Source organism: Equus quagga, unplaced genomic scaffold, assembly GCF_021613505.1.
Source record: "Equus quagga isolate Etosha38 unplaced genomic scaffold, UCLA_HA_Equagga_1.0 207249_RagTag, whole genome shotgun sequence".
Classification (NCBI taxonomy): Eukaryota; Metazoa; Chordata; class Mammalia; order Perissodactyla; family Equidae; genus Equus; species Equus quagga.
In genome coordinates, this window is record NW_025798937.1 from 24,744 (window position 1) to 39,448 (window position 14,705).

At 54.5% G+C, this 14,705-nt stretch overlaps 1 pseudogene; it reads left to right on the forward strand.

Moving 5' to 3' along the window:
* Positions 1-14: 14 nt before the first annotated feature.
* LOC124233611 (leucine-rich repeat-containing protein 74B-like) lies at positions 15-13,676 on the forward strand (annotated as a pseudogene).
* Positions 13,677-14,705: the final 1,029 nt, after the last annotated feature.

Below are 14,705 nucleotides of genomic sequence, written 5' to 3' on the forward strand. Positions count from 1 at the left end.
AAATGGGTGGAACCATGAGGGTCCCTGCGAGAGGTCTGGGGAGAGGGAAGAGCTGGTGGAGGAGGCAGAGGCTGCTGGGCATCCTGCAGGGGTCCCGGGGACCGAGGGGCCTTCGCAGGCGGGTTTGGACTCTGACCTCTGGAAAGCAGGTGCGGGGCGGGGGGTTCAGGTCTGTCTCCTCATGTTGAGGGCTTCTAGGCGAGGGTGTACGGGCAGGCTGGGGCCGAGAGGACAGGGCAGCCAGGTCCAGCAGAGAGCACATCCCTCCGTGGGACACCTGTGGGGCAGCTGGCAGCCCCTCCAGCCTGGTGCGCTCCAGGAAACGCTCTTGGCGGCAGCAGTTATTCCCATGAGAGCACGCTTCCAGAATGATGTTAAAGTGCAAAAACTCAGCCAAAGAGTCTAAGGAGGTGTGTCCCACCCCCTCCTGAAATGGAATCAGGGCTGGGTTTTCAGAACCCACAGGAAAACTAAGCTAATGGATGTATAGAACTTGGAATTATTTCAGTGTTGTGCCCTATAAAATGTTCATGAAACATACGTGGTCTGCGATGCAATAGAAAAGACATAGTGTGCACTTTGCTGTCAGACAGGCGGGTCCTAAGCCTGGCTCTGCCAGGATCAGCTACTTCTAGCTGTGTGACTTTGAGGAAAGGACTTGCTTTCTCTGAACCTGGGTGTCCCCATCTGTATATGGGGCAGGAGTGGCTACTGACACAGGAAGAAATGCCTCTAGAGGGGAAACAGGCTGGGGAGTGACAGAGGGCAGGGGAGGAGGCAGGCGGCGGTGCCTGGGGAGGCAGCCACACTTAGCCCCTGTCCCCCATCAGGCACCCGTGGGCTTGGAGAGCTGGTCAAGGACACCCTCTCCCTGAGGTCTCCCTGGGCCCACAACATCGTGCCTGCCTCCTGCTTTCTGTGCCAGGGAAGTGCCCCACAGCTGAACCTGCGGCACCATGGCCTGGGGCCCCAGCCACCCATGGAGGGACCCTGGGCCAGGCTTGGAGAAGAGGACCTGGGAGGCAGCAGGCATGGGAGTGGCCCTCCCTGAGCCCATCCCACACATTCCCCATCCTTGATCTGTGCCAGGTATGTCCCATCCCCCACATCTGGGTGGCAGATGGGATCCAGGCTGTGACGGAGATCACTATAGGGGCTGGGGAGCCCCCCTAATGCACTAGAGGGTCAGGGAAGGCTCCAGGAGGTAAGGTGGAGCCTAGACGGAGAAGCAGGCATCCCCTGGGCCTGTGGGAAGGGGAGGGCCTTCCAGGTGGAGGGCGTCAAGTGGGCGGAGCCCTGGAAACAGGAGCCAGGGTAGTGAGCAGCTATGTGTGAGGCCTTCAGCCCTGGGGAGGACCAGGCCCTCAGGCCCCCCTCTGTCCCAGGGGACCCAGGCTCTGGCTTCCACGCTGACCTCCAATCTCTGTGTCAAGCGGCTGGACCTTGGGGACATTGGGCTGTGTGGGACTAGTGCAGAGGCCCTGGCAAGTGCCCTGAGCAGAAGCAGCAGCATCTGTGGGAGGTGCCCAGCCTGGGACAGGTGGGCTGACTTGAGTCCTCCCTTTCCTGAGGGGTATGGGCCCCCCACAGCCAGGTCTTTTCCCCCTGGACCTGCTGGGGTTGCTGGGGGAGGGGCCTCAGCACAGGGTGGGGTGGGTGGGGTGGAGGTAGACCCTCTGTGGTGCACCCAATGCTGGATGCCACTCCCTTGGTGACCCACCCCACCCCTCCACGCCCCTCCTCTGCTGGCCAGAACCCCCTGCATGTGGTGGCCTCCCAAAGCCCGAATGCAGGGTGGGAGGGTCCTTCCACACAGAGAGATGGGGCTGGCAGTGTGAGAGGAGGGAGGGCTGGGTGGGAGTTGGTGGGGCTGGATGCAAATGCCATCTCTGCCACAGAAGATCAGGGTGACCCTGGGCAAGCAGCTCAACCTTGCCGAGCCTCAGTCTCCAATCTGTGAAATGGACCCCACAATGCCACTCAGCCCTCGGGGTTGTGATGAGCATTAAATGCTCAGCAGAGTGTCTGCCCGTTTACATGCTCCATGCATGGCCCCTTGGGCTGTCATTGTCAGTCCCCAGATATGTGCAGTGGAGGCTCTGGCAGGGTTATATTGCTGCCAGGCACGAGCCATCAATGAGGTGGGTGCGGCTCCATCCCAGCATCCTCCACGGCACCACAAAGGAGGTGGTCTTAACCCCTTGACAAAGGAGCTCGTAGACACATGGAGTGGGGTGGGGTATCCAGCCGATGGGTCACAGAGTCACCATGCGACCCCAGGACAGTCCGCCTGCAAAGTCCCTCCCACGGCCTCAGGCCTGGAGTTTGGGGGATGGAGGAAGGTGGAGGAGGGCAGTGCCTGACTTGGATCCCACTGACTGAGGAGGGGTGCCGGCCCCCAGAAGTGGACCTGTAGGAGAACCAGCCAGGAGCGGTGGGCGCCCAGGCTGTGTGTGCCGCCCTGTCAGTGACCCCAGCTGTGCAGAGGGTACAGCTGGCAGGGAACGGCCTGGAGGAGCAGACGGCCCAGTACCTTGCTGAACTCCTGCTGGCCCCCACGGGCCTGAAATCCCTGGACCTGAGCTATAGCCAGCCGAGTGACCAAGCAGGTCCCATCTGGCCTGGGCCATGGTGGGGCGCGTTTTCCTGGGGCAGGGGTGGGTGGAGGTTGGCAGGACCACTCTGAGCATCCGTGCTCTGGCCCCTCTCCCCACGTCCCACCTCGGCCTGCCCCTTGCCCACTCCTTCCAAACAGAACTCTTACTGCATTCCCTGGATGTCTCAGTGCCCGCTGCTCCCTGTGCTGGGTGCTGACTTCTTCTGTCTTCTTGTGTAACACTCCATGTGGTGTCACTGACTTCGTGTGTAACACTCCCTCTGCTGTCTTGGACTTCCTGGGTAACACTCCCATGTGGCATCTTGGATTTTGTGTCACACTCCCCCCAGTGTCTCTGACTTTGTTTGTAATACTACCCCTGGTGTCTTTGACTTCATGTTTAATGCTCCCCATGGCATCTCAATTCGTGTTTCACATTACCCCTCACATCTCTGACTTCATGAGTAAGACTCCCCATGCTGTGTCTGACTTCATGTGTCACACAATACATGTCGTCTTTGAGTTTGTGTGTCACCCTCTCTCTGTCATCTCTGGCTTCATGCTAACACATGCCAAGCGTCTCTGACTTTGTGCTTAACCCCATCCATATCGTCTCTGACTTCCTGCGGAACACTCCACCTGGTCATCTCTGTGTAACACTCCCCACGGCGTCTCTGACTTGATGAGTAACACTCCCCATGCCATGTCTGACTTCATGTGTCACACAATGCATGTTGTCTTTGAGCTTGTGTGTCACACTCCCCCACTCATGTCTGACTTTGAGTGTCACCCTACCCTTGGTGATTTTGACTTATTTGTAACATTCCCCCTGGCCTCTCTGGCATTATGTGTAACACTCCACCAGGCTTCTCTGAGTTTGTGTGTGACACTCCCTGTGCCACCTCTGACGTCATGGGTAACACATACCCTGCTGTCTCTGACTTCTTCTGTGATACTGCCACTGGTGTCTTCGATTTTGTGTGTAACACTCTTCATCGCATCTCTGACTTTGTGTGTAACACTCCCTGTGGTGTCTCTGACTTGGTGTGTAACACTCACCCTGGTGTCTCTGATGTTGTGAGTAACACTCCATGTACCCTCTGTGACTTTGTGTGTAACACTCCTACTGGCATCTCTGGCTCCATGTGTAAAACTCCATGTGGTATTTCTTCCTTCATGTGTAACACTCACCTGTGGTGTCTCAGATTTCATGTGTAAGACTCCATATGGCATCTCTGACTTCATGTGTCGCATTGCCTATTATGACTCTGAGATCATGCATCACATTCCACCTGTTGTCTTTGACTTCATGTGGCACACAACACCTTGGGTCTCTGACAAAATCTTGATATCTCTAACTTCTTGTGTAACACTCCCCATAGGGTCTCTGAATCTGTGTGTCACAGTACTTCTGGCATATCCATCGTGTTTAACATTCCACATAGCATCTTGGACTTCCTGTGTAACACTGTCCCTGCCATATCTGACTTAATATGTAACAATCAACTTAGTGTCTGTGAATTCGTGTGTAACTCACCCCCGTGGCATTTATGACTTTGTCACAATCCCTGTGGCATATCTGATGTTGTGTGTAACAGTGCCCCTCTTGTATCTGAATTCATGTGTAACTCTCCCCCTGGCCTCTCAGACATTGTGTGTAACACTCCCCCTGTCATCTCTGATTTTGTGCGTAACTTCCCCCTTTCATCTCTGACTTTGTGCGTAACAATCCCTCTGGCATACCTGACTTTGAGGGTCATACTCGACCTGTTGCCTCTGTCTTCGTGTGTCACACTCTCCTAAGCATCTCTGACTTCGTGTGTAACAATCCCCCATGGTGTCTCTGACTCTGGGCACATGACTCCCCCAGGCATCACAGACTTCGTGTTTAACACTCCCACTGGCATATCTGATTTTGTGTGTCACAGTGCCACTGGTGTCTCTGACTTCATGTGTAACACTCTCTCTGCTGCCTCTGTCTTCATGTGTAACATACCCCGGTGGCATCTCTGACTTTGTGCATAACACTCCCCCTGGCATCTCTGACTTTGTCTGTCACAATCCCTGTTCCGTCCCTGACTTCTTGTGTCACACTCACCCTGGCATCTGTGACTTCATGTGTCACACTCCACCTGGCATCATGTCTTCATGTATAACAATCCCTGTGCCATCTCAGACTTCGAGTGTCACCCTCCACCTGGTGTCCCTGACATCAGGGATAACACTCACCCTGACGTTTCTGACATCGTGTGTAACACACTCAGTGGTGTCTTTGACTTTGGGTGTGACACTCACCCTTGTGTCTCTGAGTTCATGCATCACACAGCCCCTGCTGTCTTAACTTTCGTGTATAACACACCACCTGACATCTCGGACATTGTGCCTAACACTCCCCGTGGTGTCTGTGAATTCATGCCCACATGCATCTGTGGCGTTTGTGACTTTCTGTGTCACACTCCTACTGGTGACTCTGACTTTGTGTATAACACTCTCTGTGGAGTCTCTGACTTCATGTGTAACACTCACACTTGTGTGTCTGACTTCGCATGTAATACTCCGACTATTGTCTTTGACTTCCTGCGTAACACTCCCCTGTGGCATCTCTGAATTTGTGTGTAACACTCCCCGTGGCATCTCTGACTTCGTGTGTAAGACTCCCCCTGGCATCTCTGACTTCATTGTAACACTCCGCTTGGTGTCTCTAGCTTCTTGTATAACACTCCATTTGGCATCTCTGACTTCATGCGTCACACTTCCACTTGCATTGCTGACTTTGTGTCTAACACTCTCCCTGTGGTCTCTGACTTCTTTTAGAGCACCAAACCAGGTGTCTCTGTCTTCACACATAACACTCCTCCTGTCATCTCTGAGTTTGTGTGTAAAACTTCAACATGGCATCTCTGACCTCATGTGTCACACTCTCGGTGGCTTCTCTGAAGTTGTATGTAACACTCCCGATTTCATTTCCAATTTCATGTGTAACTCTCCCTCTGGTGTTTCTGACTTTCTGTGTAAAAGTCCCCTTGTCATCTCTGATGCTGTGTGTAACACTCCTCCTGGTGTCTTTGACTTCATGTGTAACACGCCCTGTCAGCTATGACTTTGTGGGTAACACTGCATGTGACGTCTCTGACATCGTGTGTAACACACCCCCATGGCGTCACTGAATTCATGAGTAACACTGCATTTGGTGTCTGTGAATTCATGTGTAACACTCCCCAGTTGTCTGTGATGTTGTGTGTAACACTCCACCTGTCGTCCCTGACTTTTGTGTCACTGTCCCCATGGCTATTGTTACTTCATGTGTAACTCTCCTTGTGGCATCTCTGACATCTTCTGTCATGCTCCACTTTTCATTTCTGAATTCTAGTATGACACTCCCCATTGTGTCATGTCTTCGTGTTTCATGCTTCACCCATCGTCTCAGACTTCATGTGCAACCCACCTCCTGGCATGTCTGACCTCATGTGTAACACTCCCCCTGTCATCTCACACTTCGTGTGTCACAGTCACCCTGTCATCTCTGACTTCTACACAGTGGGGAAGTAGGCTTCCCTACTCTCCTCCCAGCCTGAAAGGGTCTGAGGAAGGGGAAGTCCCCGCATCTGGGAGCGTGGGGCTCAGACCCGGCTCTGGGCCAGGAGTCTGCGCGCTGTTCTCAGGGAGGCCGCGCGGGGGCCGCCCCTCCTGCAGGGAGCTCTCCGCGGTGCTGAAAGTGCCCACCCAGGCGCGTCAGGCCCCGCGGGCTGGTTGAGCGCTCTGCCCAGTCAGTGCATCGGTTTCCCTCTGTGCGTTTCTTCAGACCAGCCTTCCCAGACCTGTGCTGGGTGCTGGGACCATGGAATGGAGAGGGGTCAAATTCAGGTCCCTGAGGGCCCCTGGGCTGGTGGGAGAGATTAGCCAAGCAGAGACAGGTCTGATGGCCAGATCCCGGAAGGAGGGAAGCACAGTGGACGTGGGGCCTGACACTGCCCAGCCCAGCCAGGTGGGCAAGGCTTCCTGACACCGTGACCCCAGGTGAGAAGGAGGAGGAGCTGTTCACCAGGTGAAGAAGGGCGGCAACAGTTCCACACAGGGGGACAGCCTGGAGGCATGTTGCTCCCGGCACTTTTGAGATTTGGATGCAGGTCAGACTGGCTGGGTGCTGACAGAGCCGGGAGCAGCGTGGGTGGGGCTTCTGCCCATTTTACATGCTGAATGTCTCTCAGGGTTTCTTAACCCCACACGGCCCCCACTTTCCTTTCTCTACCACCCCTGCCTCCTCCCACCACAGCTGTGCTGGCCTTGTCACTTCTTGCCTATAGACTATGGCACAAGCCTCTCAATAGTCCCCTGGCCTCTTGTCTCTGCCTCTGCTGGCCCCAGTCCATGCCCTACACCCACTGCTAAGGAGTCCAGCCCTGTCACTTCTTAAAGCCCTCCCTGCCTCCTCACCACTGATAGGGCAGTGCAAACTCCCTTGTCCTATCATTGAAGTCTCTCAGCATCTTTCGAGTGCCCATCGCTCCTATCTCATTTTACTGGCTTACCCCCACCTGCCACCAGCGCCAGGCCTGTGTGCATTTCTACAAGTGCCCCGTGCTCCCTTGGCCTCCACACACTTGCTCTTTCCTGAGTCTGCTCTCCACTATGTGTGCACACGTGCATGAGGACTCCCTCTCTTCAAGGTTATCTCCTCAGTCCTCACTTTCCTGACCCCCACAGCAGGGTTAGCATCCACTCTGTTCCCATGCCTCCCTGTTTGTAGTCTAGAATAGCTCACATCCCATTAATTTGTATTATTGTCTCTCCCATTAAATGTGAAACCCTTGAGGGCAAGCAGGCCCATGTTGGGGTCAGCTACATGACCCTCATGCCCAGCAGAGACCCTGGCACACAGTGGGCATCAGCATCATTTTCTGAAGGAGTAAACAGTGAATAAGAAAGTCTCTCTTGGTGTTTCTGAAGGGTGGATACTTGGGCCAGCCCTGGTGGAAAACACAGGACTCACCGAGATTGACATGAGCTGGAATCACCTTCGAGGCCCAGGAGCCATGGCCTTTGCCAGGGGACTGGAGGTATGAGGCCCCACCCCTCAGCCCCTCTGGCCTGTCTTTTGGGGGCAGGTCTCCCAGGGGCCAGCTCCCCATTTTGCAGCACTTCAGAAGTGAACCTTGGATCTTTTAAGCAGAGCTTCAAGGATATTTCGTTAAGTGACTTAAGTTCCACTTAGTGACAGCTCCACTTGATGACAACAATGTCCTCTCCCCCTGTGCCCACTCTCACATCACTCACTGAGGGTTCTGAAGGTGACTGTCACACCCTTCCCCAGACATCACAGACACTTGGCTGGTAGGGACATGGTGCAGTCTGGTGACACATGCTCACTGTTGGACATACACAGTTGCTTCCCAAGATGACACCCTGGCACCCTTGGGTCCCAGCACACTCTCAAACAGCCCACCTACTCCCTTTGATATTGTGGCTTGTAGCCCTTGGGAACAGGCGGCTCAAGCTCCTGCCAGGGTGTCACGAGATGCCTGCAGTGCTCTTAGTGCTGGCTCCCTGTGTGGTCTTCCTCAAGGAAGGGCAGCTGCTGCCTTGCCCTCTGACAGGAGCTGACCTGGGCTCCTGCCCACAAGGTGGCAGGTCAGGCTCTGTCTTCCTAGCACATCCACGAACTCCACCCTTCTCCCCATCACAGCCCCCAGCAGCCCTTCACTGGAGCCCCCCTGGGCCCCTGAGCTGCTCTGTGCCTCAGGGTCCCTGCCCTTGAGAGGCGCCCAAGTGGGCATGGGGGCTGATCGCTGTGTCTCTGGGGCCTGCTGCTGCGTGGCAGCCCCCAGGCCCTGAGGGTCATTCACATCTACGCCTCTCTGTCTGCTGGGCTTCCAGGGGTTCAGCTCTACTGTCGCCACCATCCAAGCCACAGACTAACCTGGACTCTGTCCTTCCACACTTGGTCCACAGTCTTTGCACCTCGGGCTTCCTGGGCTCTGAGGCTGTGGCCCCTGACTTTCTCCACCATCACATGAGGTCCCATGGCTTCGCCCTTTTGCTTTCCAGGAAAACATCTTCCTGAGAGTCCTGGACATCTCATACAATGGCCTTGGAGATTCTGGAGCCTTTGTGGTGAGTGAGGCACTTAAGATCAATAACGTGTTGGAGGAACTCAACATGAGGTGAGGAGCATGGGGTGCCCCCAGTGTCACAGTCTCTGGGCCCATAGCCACCCCAGGGACCAGGGGTTCTATGATCTTGCTGCTGTTCACCACTTTAATTCCCGAATCTACCACAGTCTACCCATGATGGGGCCTGAGCCGCAATCCAAGAGCGCCCAGCTCCATCCTTCTCGCTCGAGTTCATCATTCAAACTCTGGGGCTCGTGATTTCCACTGCACAGGCCGGGGCTGGGAATCACACATGTGTGTGTGAAGCATCTTCAGAGAACCCGGTGCAGGGGGGGGTGCTCACATGCTCTGCTCAGCTCATGGCTGCTGGGGGCCTGCTGTGTGTGGGATGCTCCTCTAGGCCCAGGCAGGGTCCCAGGCCTCAGCAGGGAACCAGAGCAGGGGCCGCAAGCCAGAGGGAAGGAAAAAGGAAGAGGCCTGACAGGTCATGGCTGCTGGGGTGAGCAGGGCCTACCTGCTACAATCTTACCCACCTTTGCTCCCCGTGGGAGGAGCCAAGGCCAGCGGAGGCCACTAGTGATGCTGAAATTTGAGGCCAGAGCTGGGGTCTGAGGAGTCAGAGAGAAGTGTGACTGGCTCCAGGACAAAGTGGCCAAGAGGGTGCTGAGGCCTGGAGTTCAGGCCCAGCAGGAGGAGGAGGAAGAGAGGACATGGAGGGAGCTGGGTGGTTTTCCAGAACAGCTGCTGTTGTGGTGATAGGGACAGGGTGTCAGCTGGAGCACAACACGTGGGAGCACCTGCTGAGCTCTGAGGGCCAGGGAGCAGTGGCTGGTCTCCACCAGGAGGGTCACTCTAGGCATGTTTTCTGGGTGATCTGAACACTGGGGGCCTCCGATGAAGCAGGGTCATTATCCAGCTTCTACTCACTGACCTGCCCAGGGTCCCCAGGATGTTGGTGTAGCTGGAATGTGACTCCTGACACAGTGATGCACCAGCACCTCCAGCTGGGACCCTGGGGAGATCTGTGTGGAAGGCAGCACAATGCTCGTGTCTTTCTGTTGTAGCAACAACCACATCTGCAGTGGCAGACCTGAGCCTGGGCCTCCGGTCAACCAGACACTGAGGACTCCTGTTGGGAGTGCTGGCCTGATGGGGGAGGCCCCAGCACAGACCTGCCTGTGCCTGTCCACACAGATCCCTCCTCTGTCACGTCTCTCCACTCCAGTGGCAGGGTGCATAGGTTCCAGAGCCCCAACAGTGAGAGGGCCTCGTGGATTCTTCTTGTGACCACTTCTTCCCTTTGCCATCACTCACCCACCTCTGGCCTGGCCCATGCACTTCCGCAGACTCCTCCCCTCCATCCTTCCCTCCCAGCTGTCCTTCCTCCTCCTCAGCCCACTGGACAGCTGCTCTGCTGTGATGGCCGGGGCACCCTCGCTTCCCCTTCATCTTCTCCCCTGCTCTTCCTCTGGCCTTGCTGGAACCCAGGCTCAGACCTACCTGTGGCTTTGTGTGCACAGCAGGGGTTCCTTCCTCCAGGGTTGCCAGTGGGGAGGGAGTTGCTGAGCAGGGCTGAGAGCAGAAGACAGAGAAGGGAGGGTGCAATGGAGGGTGGAGCAGGTCCACAGGGACCACTGTGCCAAAAGCATGAGCTCAGAGGACAGTACCACCAGCTCCAGAGGATCCAGCCCTGCCTGGCCCTCAGCTCCCTCATCTGGCAGAGGCGCCCCCTGCAGCACCCCATCCCCAGCCTGAGGCTCACCCCTCTCCTGCCCTTCGCTGGAACCCAGACCTCTCTCTTAAGCTCTGGATCCCCATTTCCAGCCACCTGCTGGACAGTCCCACAGATGGCCCATAGGGACATGGGATTCTGAGAGTCTGACCTGGACACATCATCTCCCTCTAAGGGCTGCCTCTTGGTGTGGGGGGCCTCCTTCCCATCAGAAGCTGGGCCCAGCACTTGTCCTCCTCTTTCCCACATCTCCCTCCTCCATCTCACCTCCTGCACAGAGCTCAGGCTGCCTGCTCCTCCTTCTCACTCCCCTCCTCCAGGCCTGTGCTCCTGCTACTTCCTCCTCTCTGGCCCTTCCTGTCCACCTGCTCCCAAGTGATCTTTCTACTCCAGAAACATGCCCCTGGCCCTCCTGCTTTAAAACTGTCAGCAGCTCCCCTCTGGATGAATCCAGGCTTAGCAGTGTGTCATTCACAGCACGCCCTCAAGGTCTGGGCTGTGCCAACCCCCCTCTTCCCTCCCACTCTGAAATCCATCCTCTCACTCCAAGCTGCCTGGAAGTCTCCATGCACACGGGGCGGTTTCTCCCTCTGCGTTGCTCCTGCTGCTCTTCTTGCTGAAATGCCCAGCTCCGCCCACCTCACCTGCAGAGCTCAGCTCAGGGGCTCTATCCCCATCAGACCTTTACCCCCAGGAGAGCTGGCGCACACTCTCTCCTTGTACGCATCACTCTGCATTTTTGTGATGTTCCTTTTCCTCTCCTCCCCCGGTGGGTGATCCCTTTACAGGCAGGAGTGTGTCTCATGTGTCTGTGTCTTTGTCTCCTGCACAGAGCCAGGCACTGGGTGGGCACTCAGCCAGCATCCACCCCCTTCCTCTTTCCTGGCCCTGAAGCCTCACCCAGGGCATTCTGTCCCATGGAGACACTTCTGAGCAGAGGCGGTGGGGCCGTCCTCGGCCCTGTCAGCAGAGATGAGGAGTCCCTGATTCCCTCTGATGCTGCTCTCTCGGCCTCCCTGGGCTCAGCTGCTCTCAGTATCGTGCGTGTGTTTCTTAGGTGTCTGCTTTGGTGTTCTCCAGTCTGTGCAGGGGGACCCAGTGTCTGCCCCGGAACTGCTGGATTATCTGTAAGAGCTTTTTCTAAACCCCACCTCGGTCCTCCCAGCAGCCCTGTGAGGCGTCATTTAAGGGAGAGAGTGGGGATTGGACACCTAGAGTGTCCTGCCCAGATGCGTGGCGCGGCCGAGTCCACGTTCCAGCCCAGGCCTCAATGTGGGTCCTGACGCCCCTCCGGCTCCACTCCTACTCCTGACTGGGGTGCCGCCCTGGCCTCACCTCGGACTCCTGCCTGGGCTCTTTACCAGCTGAGAGAGAATAGCTGGCTCAGGGGCAGGATGCTCCCTGTTCACTGAAGTTTGGATTTGCAGGTCCAGCACTCGCAGGGCAGCCCCTCCCCTGCCCGCACTGCCTGCAGGGGGATCGTGGTCCTGAAAGAGTCACTGTGCGGCTGTGAGGGAGATCAGGACCCCTTTCACTCAATTTTGCCTTTTTAATGTAGAAAAAATGTCATTCTTTCCCAAGGCAGTTAAACACTAAGGAGAGAACCCCAAATACGAATTATTAAAAGAAAGTCCAGTCCTAAATCCCTGCTTATTCCAACCCTGATTCACTTCAGTCCAGACCTGAGTCAAAGCCTCTCCAGAGACCTGTCTTCACAGCTCCAACCCTCAGGCTCGGGACACCTGGTGTCGATCGTCCTCGTTTCCTTCTGCCTTCTCCCTGCCTCGTCTCTACGGCTCCACAGCCAGAGATGAACTTGCCTTGACCACGTCCCTCTGCACCGAGAAGGCTGCTCAGCACTGGATTCCATCATTCTAAAACAAACAGAATATGTGAAATTGTCTTGCAACAGCACATGCTTGTTCAATACGATGTACGGTTATTGTCAGAAGCGTTAGTATAATGGAAATCCCATAGGGTTTTAGCCACACAGGCCTGGGACCAAATCCTGATCCGTCAACATTGGATCTTAGATTCTGAATCAGAGATCAGCTCTAGTCTGGATTGTAGGTGTCGCAATCCAATGTACACATCAGGGTAGATGCGGAGAGGGCTGATGGCCACTCTGAGTTTATTATAACCAGCGTTTCAATATACACATAGCTTACAGCTGTTAAACATACACAGGTGTTCTGGATAAAGTAATTAGCGAATGCCAAGAATTCTTAGTGATTTCTCAAGGAGCCCTCCCTTGGCCTCTGTTTTGATATTATCATGTTATTGCTGTGCTCCTATATTTTTATCTCGGAGCAGGCAAGGTCTCTTAGGCAACGGTCCCTCCTGCTCCTGATATCAATATCGTTTCTCCATCTGTGCCCCTGGGCGGCCGCCGACTGTCTTAGGTTGCCCCGCCCCCCCGGGGGTCTTACCCGTCATTGGCTAACAGGCCTTCTCACCTCCGGGTCACAGTTTGTTGGCAAGCTTTTTCCAGTGATTAGTAACCCTTCCTGTGTCAGGGCCGGCTACATGGATACAATGTTCTATTTCCTGTTCCTTCACTGTTATCATTAGTCTAATCTGCCTAGCCCAGATTGTATCCTCAGCTTTAAGGAAAATCCTTCTGAATCCTTATAGTTCATGTAAAGCCCTCTCCAGAACTCAGCCGTGTGTCCATGTGAAACGGAGCTGGTACCTTCCAGCCAGGGTCACTGTGAGATGGGATGAGATGACAGACCCTACGGAAAGGGCCTGTGCAGAGACAGACTCAGTGCTGGTTCTCTTTCCCCAACTTCTCTGGTTTTCATTTCCTGTTGAGGAACAAAGTTTATGCTGCAAAGTGCACATGGATTAAGGGCAGAGTCTAGTGAATTTTCACAAACAGCACAGACCTATGTAACCAGCCCCCAGACGCCCCCTGAGCCCCTGCCCTTCTCTCTTTTAATAGTTTGAGGAGTAATGACATTGTCATCCAGAAGAGAGAAGCTGTCCTAAGGAACTTCTTCGACACCCTGTGTGTGTGAGTAAAAAAAGTCAAGTTCTCAGAAAGTGACAATGTGCTGCCTGGTCCTGGGTCTCTCCTCAGGATGTCCAGGTGAGCAGAGAGTTTGATGACCTTGCCAGGTCAGTGAAGGTCACTCTTCCAGGGCTTTGCATAAAGACTGCTGCCTGCAGAGTGGATCACAGAACAGAGCTGCTGCCAGCCTTCAGCCCGTCCCCACCAACATCTGCCCCTAAATGACTGTGGAGTGTGGCTTCCTCATCTTCCATCGGCCACTTCAACTTCCACATGGAAGGTTCTGGACCTCGCCATGCCTTGTTACCACCTGAGTGTGCACTGAGTCCCCATGTCAACTGGGTTGTAGTCCTAGGGAGCTGGCCTTCATGATGACACAGACACCTGTACCCTCCTCAGCCCCCACGGTCCCTGAGCTAACCTGGGCCATCCTCTGCTCTCTCTCGTTTGGTGAATTCACTCATGGGTGAATTGTATGGTATGTGAATCATATCTAAAGCTGTTACCAAAAACCCCCATATTTTTTTATCCAAATTGAGTCAAAAAAGTATCTGAATGTGTATACACAGAAAAAAGACCAAAAATCCCCTGGCATATTAATAACATTTATCTCTAGGGTGTGTTTATGCATTTTGTTTTCTTCATATTTTTCTGCATTTTCCACACTTTCTACACTAAGTATGTGTTATTTTAGAATCAGAAAAATGAATAGTACTTAACAATACAATGTGATACAGGCTACAAGTCACGTGCATGGCATGGTTGGAGCCCTGAGGAAGGAGGGTGCTATGTACTGAATTTTATCCCCAGAACATTCATATCTTGAAGCCCTAACCCCAGTGCGACTCTATTTGGAGACAGGAAGTAGTTAAGGTTAAATGAGGTCATTTGCGGGCCCTGACCCGAGAGGATGAGTATCCTTATCAGAAGAAGCACCAGAAAACTTGCTCTCTCCCCCTCCCCCATGTGAGCACAGCAAGAAGGCAGCCCTCTATGGGCCAGGAGGAGAGGCCTCACCAGAAATCAACCCTCTCAGACCTGGATCTGGGACTCCTGGCCTCCAGAAGTATGAGATGTCGACTCAGGAAAAATCCACTACACTTCAAATAGCAGATACTTATTTGGGCAGTTAGAATTGCAGCTCAGGAGACACAGATTCAGGCAGAAACCCAAAATGTGTTCTGAGGAAAACAAGGAGGTAAGGGTATAATAAGGCAAAAAGAGAAAAGTTCCACAGGTCGCTTTGCAAAATTT